Here is a 15,774-nt window from a genome sequence, read left to right on the forward strand (position 1 = left end):
TTACAATAAACCACCATTTGTCAAAACCATTTGATGAATGATATGTTCCTTCTGACAAAGTTTTCCTCCTTTCTGTCAGTACTGAACTAGAAAGGTTTCCTTTCAGATCGCAGCAGCTGTCATTTACTCAGTATTTGTGATAAGCTATGTGCTCTCCAGTGCTTACCTAACCTTTCCCACAAAGATTTGGACACAGAGCAGCCCAACCCAGTGAGGTAGCTGTGTGAGATTTCTGTAGCGCATCAGTTTTGCTGGGATAATGTTATGACTGTGTGCGAAAGACTTCTGAGTTCTTGAAAGGGCAACTTGTTGCGGCCACTTGAGACAGCAGGAGACTGTTTTGTCTGCCAGCCCACATCGCACCAAGCAGGCAGGAAGAACCGATTGGCTTAACATGGTTTCAAGTGACAGCAAGCTGGCTTATCATTTTCCAGATAAAGTCTGGTCTGCATTTGACATTGCTGCATTAATTCCAGTTCTAGCTTATCACCATGTATCAGTTTATTTAAAAGTTCTTTGATCATCTAAATTATCAGTCCGGAAACTGACATTTTTTTAAAAAAAGGAGAAAGAAATACTAGGGAAGTTCTTTCTAAAACTTGCTAAAATAAATTGCTACAGGGAAAATAAAACCATAATATCATGGGCATAGATATATGACAACACTGGGACAGTGAACTCCTGCTTTGTAAAATGACCGTGAACTGTTCTGTGTAACTAACAGCCCAAATCCAAGCACTTTACATCAAAGTCCCATTGCCTTTAATAGAGATTATTTCCATAGAATGTTTTCTGAATCATGTCTTAACTGTAACAGAGACAATTATATAATTGTTTCAGTTTTGGACATGCTTTTTATGTGGCAGTTTACAGGAAATGGTAACTATTGATTTAACTTTGGAAGGAGAGGAGGGACAGAATTTCCAGAACACCTGCTAAACAATCCTGTACTCCAATTATGGGGAGAGATAGGCCAATGGAATGTCCCCTTTTTCTTATACATAGAACGGAGGGCAAACTCACATCCAGACTTCTGGAAATGGAACAAAAATAGCAACCACAGGCCTGCTGTCCATGGAAACACCAAGGCAGGAGCTAGACGACTGCCTTAAAATGGTTTATAACAGTATTGACAACTGTTGGGGTCCAGGAGGGGATCTACATGTCATACTGAAGGTGCTTGCGTGCACCTTCAGATCGCCCCCAAAACGATCGTGTAGATCCTGCCTTCGAAGAGACAGAGGAAGAGGCGGAGGAGGCGGTGGCTGGGGAATCCGGCCGCGTCCTTGCTGCCGCCGCCGCCCACCTCCCCGCTGGCCTCCTGCTGCCGGGGAAAGAGCCATCCAGGTCGGAGAGCTCAGCGGAAGGAGGCGCCGAGCTCTCCGACCCGGGTGGCTCGTTCACCGGCAGCAGGAGGCTGGCGGGGAGGTGGGTGGCGGCAGCGGCAGCGGCAAGGACGCGGCCGGATTCCCCAGATGCCTCCTCCTCCGCCTCTTCATCTCTTCGAAGGCAGGATCTACACGATCGTTTTGGGGTCGCACTGGAGGCGCATGCAAGCACCTTCAGTACGACGTGTAGATCCCCTCCTGGACATACTCCATACACAGTTTTCAAAATTCCAAAGTGTTACATCCTGCTTAGTGTAAATCTGGCCGATCAGGGACTCTGGCTTATATAGAGATGTAAAATTTCCAGAAATTGTGAAGAAAAAAATGTTTTTTTTTTCTGGGGGAGAAAAAAGGAAAAATGGGGGGATGCAATATTAGCACTTTTTACAGATTGAAAATCACTTTGTTACTTTAGGAACATAAAATATAATAGTGTGCCAGCTGGTTTGGCATAAATTATCACATTTGATATATTACAAGTACAGTGAATTCAAACAAGTATTACAAATTGAATTTACTTTAATTTTTTTACCTTTTTTGGTAACATGTGGAGCTACAAGCTCCTGAACTGTAAAGAACACCTGAACTGTAAGGAACCTCTTTGGTTTTCCCAGTTTATGAGGAGCAGGCAAAAAACATTTTTTTAAAGAAGAAGGAGAAGAGAAGGGACCTTCAACATTAGTAACAAAGAAAAATATTTATGTCGTAAACATTTTATTCATCATGCTAAAATAAAACATTCCATAATCCATTTTCTTCATTCCCCCCCCAATTTTCAAAAAAAGCAAAAAGGCTTCAGAAAAAAATGAACCCCCCCTTCCCCCCCCTGAATTTTTCCAGTTCTTTTCTGGTCCTTCATATCTCTAGACTTGTATCCAATGGTATTATTCCATCAGCCAAAGGAAACCAGCGATGAAACAAATTTCTCCTTCCTCCCCCATGTGCCCTCCTAAAGTGTTGGGTAACCCTCTAGAGCAGATTTGGGGTATGTGTGGGGGACTGCAGAGGGGTGGAGAGGAAAGGGAAGTCCCACTGAGTGAGCAGACCTCCATTCCCATGAGGGTTGGATCCAGTCCTGTGCTGGCAATAACCACTACATGCTACACACACACACACCTATTTAATTATTTTAATTATTTTATTATTACATTCATAAGGTGGCTTATATGGCCCTCCTCCTCCTCCTCCATTTTATCATCATGACAGGTTGGGCTGAGAATCAGTGACTGGCCAAAGGTCAATCCAACACTTTAACCACTACACCTCACTGGCTATCTATTCAGACATTCTAATTGTGTACCAAGTAAATACAAGAGGAGTAGGAGTAGAGAGGAGTGTGTTGACTTAACACACAACAGGAATGCCTCAAGATGGCAGAGGGAATCAATAAAGTCATGTCGCACCCCAGCACAGCTCCCCACATCGCAACAGGCAACCTAATTCCAGAGTATCTCTACTTCGTGATCTCTAATGGCAAATGCAGCAATGACCCCACTTCTGCTTGTCCCCAGACACCCCTCTAGGCAGAGTGTTTGAATCCCATTCTGCTGCTCACAGCCACCATTTTGGAGTACCACACACAAAGCGAAGCAAGAGGAGCCCCTGCAAAACAGCACCCACATAGATCCTGTGGAAGGATCCCTGCAGAGAACACACAATGCCCTATTGAGACAAGGGTTCAACACCCACCAAGTATTATTAGTCTTGTAATAGTTATGGGTAGAAGTGTCCCAAAGTCTTTTAAAAAGTTGCCATGGGGAATTGGAACTTCATCTGTCAAGGTTAGAGAAACAATATTCCTTAACTTACTAAGACAAAGCTGGATGGATTTCCATGTTATTGCCAAGGTCAGTAGAATCCAGTAGCTGGCATCATAGCCTGGAGGGTAGACTCAAATTACAGCATAGATTAATTAGCGTCCATCAGCCTCGGTTCCCCTTCTCTAAATGTGCATAGCAGAGCAGCATGCTTCTGAACTGTTGTGAATGTGAATGAAGATGGATTTAAAGAATCTATCCTTGCAAGCTCATTGTGGCAATCTTTCTTTCCACAATTAGTCTGTTCCAGCAAAAACAACAACTATGTGTATATATACCTGCAGCTCAGGATAGGACTTCATGGATCTGATAAAGGGGACTTAATTAATTTGTTAGACTGAAATGTTACTTTAAAGACATAGCAAGACTAAACATTTTTTAAACAAAACTTTAGATAGGTGGAGTGGTGATTGCAGAATCCTAGTTTGGAGGGGGGGCATTAATCCTCCCCACCCCAGTGATCCCAATCCAGTTCAGGGAGGCCACCATGCCTGCAATGTATATTGCCAAATAGTGATCCCTCAAAGAAAACAGCACAGGGGACAGATCTGGATTGGGACTGCAGTGTGTGTGGGAGAGTTAAAAACCCCTTACTGCTCGTAACAGGGCCCCAATCCAGATCTAGAGTAAAAAAGAAAAAGGATATCACTGCTAAGTACATATTTAAAGAAATGTGTGCTTTGGCCCTTAGTAACCAGGAGCCAGAAAACTCTTGGTTGATTTTTCTTTGTATAATTTCAAAAAATTATGAATTTATAAACTAGCTGCACTATCATTGGTTATTTGTGTTGTTAATGTATATCCTTGTTTTTACTGAAATTAATGTAACTTTAAAAGAAAAGGAGAATTCGTCCTGTTCTGATTAAAATTAATTTGTAACTATTCTAGATTGCTATGCTTCAAGCTGGAACAGAAAGAGAATGCACTATGTCCAACAGAGAAAAGACAGGGAAATAGATTTTCAGAAGTGCCTGAGCTGACTGAAGCCCAACATGATTTAGAACATGATTTCCTTCAAAAACTCTTCTGAGTCAGAGTTTTTCTAGACAAGGCAGATAACTTGTTAATCGGCTGTATCTGCTTTCAGTCTCATTGCAGAATTGAGCTCTAAGCACTACATGAGGAGCATTTCCTTTACTGTTTTTCTAGGTGTCACTGTAGTATAGCAGAATAGTGCAAACAGAGAAATCACACTTCCATTGCTTAATCATTGTCTTCCATATCATGATTAAATATTGCATTTTTCCTGTTATTATTATTATTATTATTTATTTATATAGCACCATCAATGTACATGGTGCTGTACAGATAACACAGTACATAGCAAGACCCTGCCGCATAGGCTTACAATCTAATAAGTTGTAGTAAACAATAAAGAGGGAAGGAGAATGCAAACAGGCACAGGGAAGTGTAAACAGGCACCGGGTAGGGTAAAGCTAACAGTATAGAGTCAGAACAAACTCAATATTTGAAGGCTATAGGGAAAAGAAAAGTTTTTAGCTGAGTTTTAAAAGCAGTGATTGAGTTTGTAGTTCTCAAGTGTTCTGGAAGAGCGTTCCAGGCGTAAGGGGCAGCAGAAGAAAAAGGACGAAGCCGAGTAAGGGAAGTGGAGGTCCTTGGGCAGGCGAGAAGCATGGCATCAGAGGAGCGGAGAGCCCGAGCGGGGCGATAGTGTGAGATGAGAGAGGAGAGATAGGCAGGAGCTAGACCGTGAAGAGCATTGAAGGTCAGCAGGAGAAGTTTATATTGGATTCTGGAGTGAATTGGAAGCCAATGAAGAGATTTCAGAAGTGGAGTGACATGGTCAGAGCGGCGGGCCAGGAAGATGATCTTAGCGGCAGAGTGGTGGACAGAGACCAGCGGACTGATGTGAGACGAAGGAAGGCCAGAGAGAAGAAGGTTGCAGTAGTCCAGCCGAGAGATAACCAGTGCGTGAACGAGAGTCTTGGCAGAAGAGACAGACAAAAATGGTCGAATCCTGGCAATATTATATAGGAAGAAATGACAGGATTTAGCTACTGCCTCAATGTGAGGAGTAAAGGAGAGCGAGGAGTCAAATATAAAGCCAAGACTACGAGCTTCCTTGACCGGAGTAAGCGTGACATCGTTGACAGTAAGAGAGAATGAGAGGTGAGGAGAAGGTTTAGGAGGAAAAACAAGCAATTCAGTCTTTGCCATGTTAAGTTTCAAACGACGATGAAGCAGCCAGGCTGAGATATCTGAAAGACATGCCGAGATACGATCGTGAACATCTGGAGAAAGTTCCGGAGATGAAAGATATAATTGTGTATCATCGGCATACAGGTGATATTGGAGGCCGTGAGATTGAATAAGCTTGCCCAAGGGCAGCATGTATAGAGAGAACAACAACGGGCCAAGCACCGAGCCTTGAGGAACCCCAACTAAAAGGGGAAAAGAGGAGGACGAGCTGCCATTAGCCGACACGCTGAAAGAGCGACCCTCTAGATAGGAGGCAAACCAGTTATAGACAGAGCCACAGAGTCCAAGGTCATGGAGGGAATCTAAGAGAAGATCGTGATCAACCGTGTCAAAGGCTGCGGTTAGATCAAGGAGAATAAGAATGGAATAATGGCCTTTAGACTTGGCAGTAAGAAGATCATTGGTGATCTTGGTAAGGGCTGTTTCAGTGGAATGCAAAGGACGGAAGCCAGATTGAAAGGGATCCAGAGCAGAGTTATTAGAGAGAAAGTCAAGACAACGAGAGTAGACCAGACGTTCCAGGATCTTTGAGACAAAGGGCAGGAGGGAGACAGGTCGGTAGTTAGACAGTGATAGTCGATCAAGAGTGGTTTTTTTGAGAATGGGAGAGACTGTAGCATGTTTAAAAGCAGAAGGAAATGAACCAGTGGACAGAGAAGAATTAATGATGTGAAGCAAGGACGGGAGGATAGCGGGGATAAGATTAATAAAGACGCGAGAGGGAATCGGATCACGGGAACAAGTGGAAGGCTTCGATGAGCGCAGTATTTTAGACAGTTCATCAGCTGAGACTGAAGGGAACGCCGAGAGAGTTGAAGGAGGAACTGACAGGTGAGGGGCAGGAGCTGGAAGCGGAGCAGAGTTGGCTAGATCTGAGCGTATAGTTTGGATTTTAGCATTGAAGAAAGAGGCAAAGTCGTTGGCAGACAGAGAGGCGGGGAGAGATGGCGGATTAGGCTTCAGAAGAGAATTGAAGGACTTGAAGAGCCGCTGAGGGTGCTTAGCATTTGACTGGATCAACGTTGAGTAGTGCTGCTGTTTGGCCAGTGAAATGGCAGAAGAGAAGGAGGAGAGAACAAATTTGTAGTGGACAAAGTCCGCCCAGTCCTTGGTCTTACGCCACAGGCGTTCGGCTGCCCGGGAACAAGAGCGAAGGTAGCGGAGGAAAGAGGTGAGCCACGGTTGGGGTAGAGAGGGGCGAACTATCCGAGTTGTAGATGGAGCAAGATTATCAAGAGTTGAAGATAAGGAGGAGTTAAAGGAGGAGACGGCTGAGTCCAAGGAGACGGCTGTGTAGACAGAAGGGAGAGAGGAGGCTAAAGACTGAGAAAAAGCCTCGTAGTTGATAGAATGCAGGTCACGACAAGGGCGTGAAGCGGGACGTGAAGGAGGGGGATTGTGAGTGATATTGAAAGAGACTAGATGATGATCTGACAGAGGAAAGTCAGCAATAGAAAAGTCCAGGACAGAGCAGTTCCGAGTGAGGACAAGATCCAGACAGTGTCCAAGGGAATGAGTGGGTGCTTCAGAGCAGAGCTTAAGATCGTAAGAGGAAGATCTGGTGAGATACAGAAGTGGAAGTGGAGGGTCACGACCTCATCAAAAGAACCCTTCAACAACCGTGAGTTTATGATGAGCTTATGATAAATGGCTCATATAGAAAAGTCCTCAGTATGCTTCTTTGGCTTTAGGGCATGAGTTGTATTCTCCTAGAGCAGAGTTCCCAACCTGGTGCCCTCTAGGTGTTTTGCATCAGAGTTCCTGGCCTTGATTCAAGGGGATTTCCAACACTTCTCGAATGCACAAGGTTGGGCAAGTCTGCTCTAGGGGAATCTAACCCATGTTCTAAAGCCAAAAAGGCATACTTACTCAGATTCCACCTAAAGGAGGAAATATTTCCAAAACATGTTGGGCTTTAGTCAGGCACTTTTCAGAATTTATTTCCCTTTTCATCTCCCTGCTGTTCAGGTTCAACAGTAGGTGTGCAAAGTAGGTTCTGTAGTTGCCAGTTCCAAGACACCTGTATTCAGTTGTATAGTTGGAATTATTTCACCAAGGGCCATTAGTCATTAGTATTACAGTGACAAGAGAAGTTACACCTGGTGGATTGGCTCTGCTATGTAACTTTTAACGGTTTGGGACCTTCTCCGTGCCTGGATTCGATAACCCTAGGGGATTCTCACAACCATGTTTCCATATCTTGATGGCACTGATGATGTGATGGCCTGGTCATAAGACATTGCTGGAAGAACAACTTTAGTGAAGATCTCTGGGCTAGCAATTGAATGGAGCCTCCAAAAGAGAAAGATGAATGAGTCCATGCTTGTTGATTGGCTGACTCCCTATATCAATGTGAAGGATGAGATGAAATAAGCCATGATATTTATTAATGCACTTGATTGATTGTTGGATACAGGTGCTGATTGTTAATCTTTGTTCTCCTCATTGAGGCTTGGCCTCTTCTTCATTGGCTCTGCCTCGGATTGTAAATGGTTTTGTAATATGCTCTTACTTGTGACTGAGGCTGGCGTTCTATGCCAAAATGTTTCACATTTTTAAAATCTGTTCATAATTTTTAAAATCTATATTTTTATAAACTAGATGTGTTGTTGTTGGTTTTCTTTTTTGGCATGCGCATTGCATTGGCTACATATCGGTGTGTATGTACATTAATAAGACAATCTGGTACCCATTAGAATCAGAGATTTTAGATGTTGAGAACTTGAAACACATGCTTTGAAGTCCTCCACATTTTTTCTCAATTTGACATGTTTTTTTGTTTTGTTTTTTGCAATACTGCCTGCAATTAGCAGCCTTAAATATTTTCTTTAATGATTTTTTTTACCCCAAGTGTTCCATGCTCATCTAATCACTATCTGTTTTCCATAGCAGCAGCCTTAAATTTTCCATCCATATGACTCCCATTACAAGACGTACCGCTGGCTTATGATCCATCAACACCTCACCTTCATGAGGTGCTGATGGATCAGAACAACATGTTAACACCTTTTAGGCATTCCACCAGGAAACCAAAGATATAAAAATAGACAGTGCACTACCAACTGCGCTAACAAATTCTAATTATAATGGTACCAGCTGTTAGAAACCCAAGGCTATAATGGCTTTGTGTTGTTGCAACGAAAATGAAAATGACATTAGCATGTGATTTGTCTACTTTTAATGATCATGCTAACTTATTGGTACATTGTCACTTCCCACAGTAGCCTACACATGCTGTATCAATAAAGAAAAAAATTGCCTTCTTTTGCAAATGCTACATATTTTTCCTGGTACTTTTAATATTCATGGTGGGGAAACTGTGTTTTCCAGGGGAAGTGTCTCTTTGTGGTCTTTTTCTGTTCTTAACATTTATTTATTACATTTTTATTTATTTATTACATAGATTTATTTATTTATTTATTATTATTATTATTATTATTATTATTATTATTATTATTTATATAGCACCATCAATGTACATGGTGCTGTACAGAGTAAAACAGTAAATAGGAAGACCCTGCCGCATAGGCTTACATTCTAATAAAATCATAATAAGACAATAAGGAGGGGAAGAGAATGCAAACAGGCACAGGGTAGGGTAAACAGGCACTGGGTAGGGAAAAACTAACAGTATGAAGTCAGAACAAAATCAAGTTTTAAAAGCTTTAGGAAAAAGAAAAGTTTTTAGCTGAGCTTTAAAAGCTGTGGTTGAACTTGTAGTTCTCAAATGTTCTGTAAGAGCGTTCCAGGCATAAGGGGCAGCAGAAGAAAATGGACGAAGCCGAGCAAGGGAAGTAGAGACCCTTGGGCAAGCGAGAAACATGGCATCAGAGGAGCGAAGAGCACAAGCGGGGCAATAGTGTGAGATGAGAGAGGAGAGATAGGAAGGAGCTAGACAGTGAAAAGCTTTGTAGGTCAACAGGAGAAGTTTATATTGGATTCTGAAGTGAATTGGAAGCCAATGAAGAGATTTCAGAAGTGGAGTTACATGGTCAGAGCGGCGAGCCCAGAAGATGATCTTAGCAGCAGAGTGGTGAACAGAAACCAACGGACTGATGTGAGAAGAAGGAAGGCCAGTGGTCTTCCACATGCTTTGACCCTAGCCAGCATAGCCTATGGTGAGGAACTGTGAGTGTTGTAGGTCAAAACATTTAGAAGACCCACAGGTTGCCCCATCCCTACTATAGGCTATCCTTTCTTCTCAAGGTATCAGCCCTAGCCAGCATAGCCTATGGTGAGGAACTGTGAGTGTTGTAGGTCAAAACATTTAGAAGACCCACAGGTTGCCCCATCCCTACTATAGGCTATCCTTTCTTCTCAAGGTATATATGCGTCAAGTCTCAATGAGCTGGTTCCCTTCATGATGTATTCTGATCTTCAGGAGGTGCTGGGGAGACTGCTTCCAGAAGAGGGAAGTAGGAACATCCCCTTATATGAGTGGAAGCTGCTTCATGCTACTTTGGATTGAAGCCAGTGTCAAATGAGTGATGAAATGCATGTGTGAATCAGTCCTTCTTCCAATCAGTACCTCTACAATATAAGATTGCCCTTCAAGTAACCCCCAAAAACCAAGGAGGGGAAGATCATATAGAGGCATCTATCTGGTATTCCTCCACATCACTGGAGTAGAGCTGAAGAAAGAAGCATATAAAGAAAGGCAGAACAGCTGTGGTACCTGGAAGCTTAATAGTCTGACTCAATGACTGTGTAATTGCTTTCCCCAAGATATAACACAAACATTAAAATGTTTGGCTGCATTTCAAGAAGTTATCCTGGCGAGCAGCTTGTCAAATGCATTGATTATAACTATTCCCTCTTTCTATCCTCTTCTGGCTCAAGGAGATGCTCTATTCATTGTGAAGATTTTGTCTGCTCCAGCTGCTTATTCCCTCACCAGGTGACTGGTTGTAATTCAATGTTTGTAACATCACAGTTGGCTGCTACAACAACCATTTGGGGCTTAGAGAATTGAAAATCAAGGGCCTCACTCCTGCTGGGTGCAGGTGTGGAGTGCTTCATCCGTAAGCTCAAGGTACGAAGAGAATGAGGTCATGGAAACATGACCTTCATTGATGAAAATTCAGGGTGAGACAGCCAGAAAACCATTTCAAAAACATGAGACACCTAATGGAACTGAAAGGGGGCAGGGATAAGAGACTTCTCTAACAGTGTAATCCCATGCACATTTGCTCAGAAGTATGCCCCCTGTGTTCAATAGGACTTACTCCCAGGTAAGTGTGTTTTAGGGTTGCAGCCTAAGTCTATGAACTGGAGAATTATGAAATGAAAGATGGTGGCACAACCACTGCTCTGTTTCCAAGGTGTCACAACAACCACTGAAATAGGTTCCATTTGTGGGTACCATGATCTGTTTGGCAGGCACATGGGATGCCTGAGGCTCATGTGCCCATATCTTGTATGCATGAATGAGCATTGGAGGGGGGGTGGTAGTAAATGCAAGTGCTTTATGCATCCTATTCTATGCACTACTCTGCAACGTTTGCATCTCCCCCTTGCCTTTAATGGAATATGTCATTGGGTGAGGAATGCTTTCTTCTTTTGGAATACTTCTTGAGTTCTGGGAATGTCCAAAAATATTAGGGATGCATAGCTGAGAGGGGGGGAGATGAAGAAGGTCTGGCAGTTCCTGAACTGCACAAGGAATAAGGCAACAACCAGGTTTCTGCAGCAGCAGCAGATGGGAAAACCACTATGTTGCTCTGGGGGTTTCTGTTGTGTTCTCATTAGTGGTCAAAGGTAGCAGGCAAGCTGTGCTGACAAATGACCTTCTCTCTATTTCTAGATCTTTCTCCTCTTTCTAATTTTTCCCTTCCTTTCCCCCCTCAGGCTCATTCTCAGGGCACATTGGATATTGCAACTTAATTAGAAAGAAGCAGGGAGAAGTGAACAGAGCAGCAGAAACAAGAAACATACCTGGTGCTGAAGTCTGCCAGCAAAAGCCTCTGTCCAGTTAGGAAAAGCACAGCAAACCATGTTAAATGTGAGTGGTGGCATAGAGAAACCATGATTTGGAAGGCGAGTGGGGTTGGGGAGAAGGGGGCACTGCCTGGTTTTAGTACTATCACAGTGCAATCCTATACATGTCTGCTCAGAATTATGTCCCACTGAGTTCAGCGGGTCTTATTCCAAAACATGTGGATTTAGAATTGCAGCCTTAACAAATACAATGGCTATAGCTGGGACTGTATCACTTGTATAACTTTGAATGTCAAAGATCATTGCTTGTACTTGCCTTATTTCAAAATTAAAATGTAGAGCTGAGAAAAATCCCCACCACCATCACCCAATTCACCATCCCGTTCATAGGTGCTTCACTAGCGGAATTATTATTATTATTATTTACTAAAATGCCTAAAGTTTACTACACACTATAACAAAGTTCACAGCAGGCTTATAATATAATGATACAAAAGGAAAGGACACAACAGTAAAACAAGCAAATTCAGACACTACTTAAAAAAAACTTTGGAAGTTGGGAAGGCAACAGTGAAATACGCCTAAAATGCCACCAACATCCATTTCAGCAGTCCTCACCACAACCATCACCACCCCATTTTGACCTGAATGTTCCTATTTGACAACTTTTGGCTCAACCTTAGTAAAAATGCTGTCCTCTGAGGCTATGGCTAATGGCTAATGTAGTTAATAAGCTGATCAGATGGAGAGGTAGGATGGAGATGGGGGAATTCATCCAGCAAAGACATCCCTCCTTTGTCAGTGGTTACATCATAATTCACTAGCCAGGGTAAACGTTCATAAGAATCAAATGGTTGTCAACATCTTGCATTTGTTCAGTTTCATATTGTCAGCAGCCATTTTAGCAAAACTGCTAAGACTCATTGATATGCATTAGAAAATAAATCATATTTACATTTGCTTGATGTACAGCTATATTTTTTATCAGCAGATGATCATTTCCTACGATGTCTAGAAAATTGGAAACACATATGGAAAGAATGTAATACCCTTAGCTGGAAGTTTTGGTCTGGCCTTATTTCTCACAGTGTGTGTGTGGTATGATATTAGATCATGATTTCTAAGGGCATTTTTAAGTGCACTTTCCTTAAGTCATATATTGTTCCAATGTCCCCTTTAAAACCCTCTTTTCTTTATTCTCCCATACATTTATATAAAATAAAAGTCATCTGCAGCAGTAAGCAAAGTGCTTCAGTTGAATGAAATTTAAGCTCATGTTTCAAAAGACCTCTCCGAAGCAGCAGCCAGGCTGTTTGGCCGTGTCTCCTTCATTGTTAAATCCTTTAGAAGCTTTTTGGAGGAGAACTCTAGAATGTTTTATGACAGTGGATTTAATTTGTCTGAAAAGGGATCCAAAACACTTAAAATGATGGTGATGAGCATGTTTTAAAATACACCATCATGGGAGAGTTCTCCCAACTCTGGGGTCACAGGATGAGGGAGCAATAGAGGGTGAATGTGTAGCAGTGTGCTAAGTGGTCCAGGTACAGGGGGCTAGAGGGGGCCTGGTCCCCCTAGCGGACGTTTAGACAAGGCTACACAGTCAAGGGCTTGATTTGGATTTCATTAACAGCCCTCCAAATCCACACGACAGCCATTTGCATGTTATGTGAAGTTTGCCCAGTAGCCCTAGATGGCATGCTCAGGTTGTGTAGTGGCTCCACCAGGGTCAGATATTGTGGTACAAGTCCAAAGTTTGACCCTGGCAGGGCCACTGCAGAAACCCATGGCCTGGGGAGGATCCCCAAATGATTCTCTGACAGGTGGCAGCAACTCTTTCTGTGGCAGTGACAGTGGCTCCACCTTTCGTTTCACAAGTAAAAGGAAATATCATGGCAGCTGGCCAGTTGAGGCTGCAGCCTGCAATGGACCATTTTCAAGGAAAGAGATTTTCTTTCTTTCTTTACTTTTGAGTAGTAGTGAGCTGAACCACTCAGACACTGCCTTCGGGGGGGACGGACATGGCCAATGAGGGCACAGGTATGGTGAAAAGTCAGCTCCTTCACTACCACATCTCTGCAAAGGCACATCTGACTGGTTCTGATCATTGCTACTCAAAAGTTGAAAGAAAGACAGACAGACAGACCTTCTTTGGTTCCATTGTCGTAGTACTCTAACAGGAAAAACTTCCTGACCGTTAGAGCAGTATGGCAATGGAACCAGTTACTTAGGGAGGTTGTGGGCTCTCCCACACTAGAGGTATTCAGGAGGCACCTGGACAACCATCTATCAGGGATGCTTTAAGGTGGATTCCTGCATTGAACGGGGGGACGGGGGACTCGATGGCCTTATAGGCCCCTTCCAACACTTCTATTCTATGATACTTTTAAAATGGTGTGCCATGGAGCTGCCACCTCAACTGTCTCACTGCCACAACATTTCCTTGTACCAGTGAGTCCTGAGACCTTCTGCATGCAAAGCAGGTGCTCCATCGCTGAGCCATGGCTCCTCTCCAGGTGCCCAGGACAGAACTGAGCTCTGGACAAATGAGACCCATCCCCATCACTAGACCCATCCCCTCTCTTCAGAGACCATTGCAGCAGGGCTGGTAATAGAAGGGAGGAACTAGATGATATCTCAGTAAATGTGTGTCCCCAACTCCATATTTGCTGAGGGCCAAAATGCACTTGATGTTCAACATGTCATTTTGACTTGTTTGAATCCTATCAGAAGTGTAAAGAGTTATCACTGGGGGCTCCAAATCAGGACTGCAAAGTACAGAGAGGGGTTTTGAACCCTTTCCTCAAGCATCACAGGCACAACAAAATTCACACAGGGAGTCACATATCTGGAGTGGTTACTTGGCTAGGAAGAAAAGCTTCCATCTTACCAAAGCCAGTGAAAATATATGTTTCAATGAATTGAATCAGTAAAAGTGTGTAGCCAGGAGTCAGCTGTACTCCTGGAAGAACTGCTTTCAGCCACACACAGCCAACTTACAGCTATTGATTTGTTACCGGAGGGTGAAATCATTATACTTCACCCTCAGTTCCCATGGGTAAAACTGGAACAGTATACTGGTGTAATAAGACACTGGGTAAGACGTTGTTAGGATTATGCAGGAGCTTAAAGGAGCTATCTAAGGTTCAGAATCTATTTTATGTATTTGTATTTATTTGTTACATTCATAACCCATCTTTTTTCCTCTTGCAAGGGGCCCAAGGTGCCTTATATTGTCCTCTTCCTCTCCATTTTATTCTCACAACAATCCTTTGAGGTAGATTAGGCTGAGAGTCAGTGACGAGCCCAAAGTCAACCAATGAGCATCATGGCTCAGAGGGGACTAGAACCCGGAATTCCTGAGTTCCAGCCCAATGCTCTAGCCACTACACCACACTGGTTTTCCCCACTGGCTTTTGGGGATAGAGTTCACTACTTTCAATAGTTCCTTTAGAATTCTAGCTGGCTCTGACTGAAAACCAGAATGGATTCACAGCCCCACTGAAATCAGAGCCACTAGCCTCCACTGGGCCTATTCAGACAACATATTAAGCCATGGTTACGCCACTAACTCTTTTGCAGCAAATGGTAGTGACTGTGTTTAAACCATGGATATGCAGCCACTATGGTTAGGAATGGTTCATACAACATGTTAAAAGTAATGGTTCTCTTGACATGTTAAGCCATAATATTTAGCTCACAATGCGTAACCACCATGGCTTAGTGTGTCATCTGAACAGGATCACTGAGTATTATATATGTTACAGAAGGGAGGTTCAGATGTCCTACCAGTCACACACCCCCAACACTGTCCACCTATTTGGTGGTGAAAAAAAGAGCCCTATGTGTGTACAAACTGACTCCTGGTTTTATGCTTTTACTCACCCAGTTCATTTAAACACATATTTTCGCTGACTTCGGAAAGAGAATTCACTGCTGTTTGGTTTTATTCTCATACATTTGCAAGACTGGGTTCATATATTCCATTTACAGCTTTTCACTGTACTATTTAGAGTTTCTCCACATTTAGACTTTAATTTCTAAAGTTTAGTTCAAAAGTCAAACGCTAATTTTAGATATGCTACAGGGCTTAACAAGTTCTTTACTTGCCTCCTTTCCACTTAAAAAGATTGCAAGGCTTTTGGCTGCTATTTGGGTCTTCCATCTATCTTTTGTTAATGCAAAAGTATTTTCAGCAGTGTTTGTTACAATCCAGAAGTACTAACTTTAGCCATGTAATAATAACCTCATGGTGATCCAAATCTGGGTCCTAGCTCAGTAAGTTACTGCTTTAGGGATGTGGAATACAATAAGCCCTCTGATCAGGAGACAATGCCTGGGTTCACACAACATAGCAACCCATACTCAAGGGTGAGTATGGGTTGAATGTGGGTTGTAGCTGAACTGTGGGT

Source organism: Elgaria multicarinata, chromosome 6 (genome assembly GCF_023053635.1).
Source record: "Elgaria multicarinata webbii isolate HBS135686 ecotype San Diego chromosome 6, rElgMul1.1.pri, whole genome shotgun sequence".
Taxonomy (NCBI): Eukaryota; Metazoa; Chordata; class Lepidosauria; order Squamata; family Anguidae; genus Elgaria; species Elgaria multicarinata.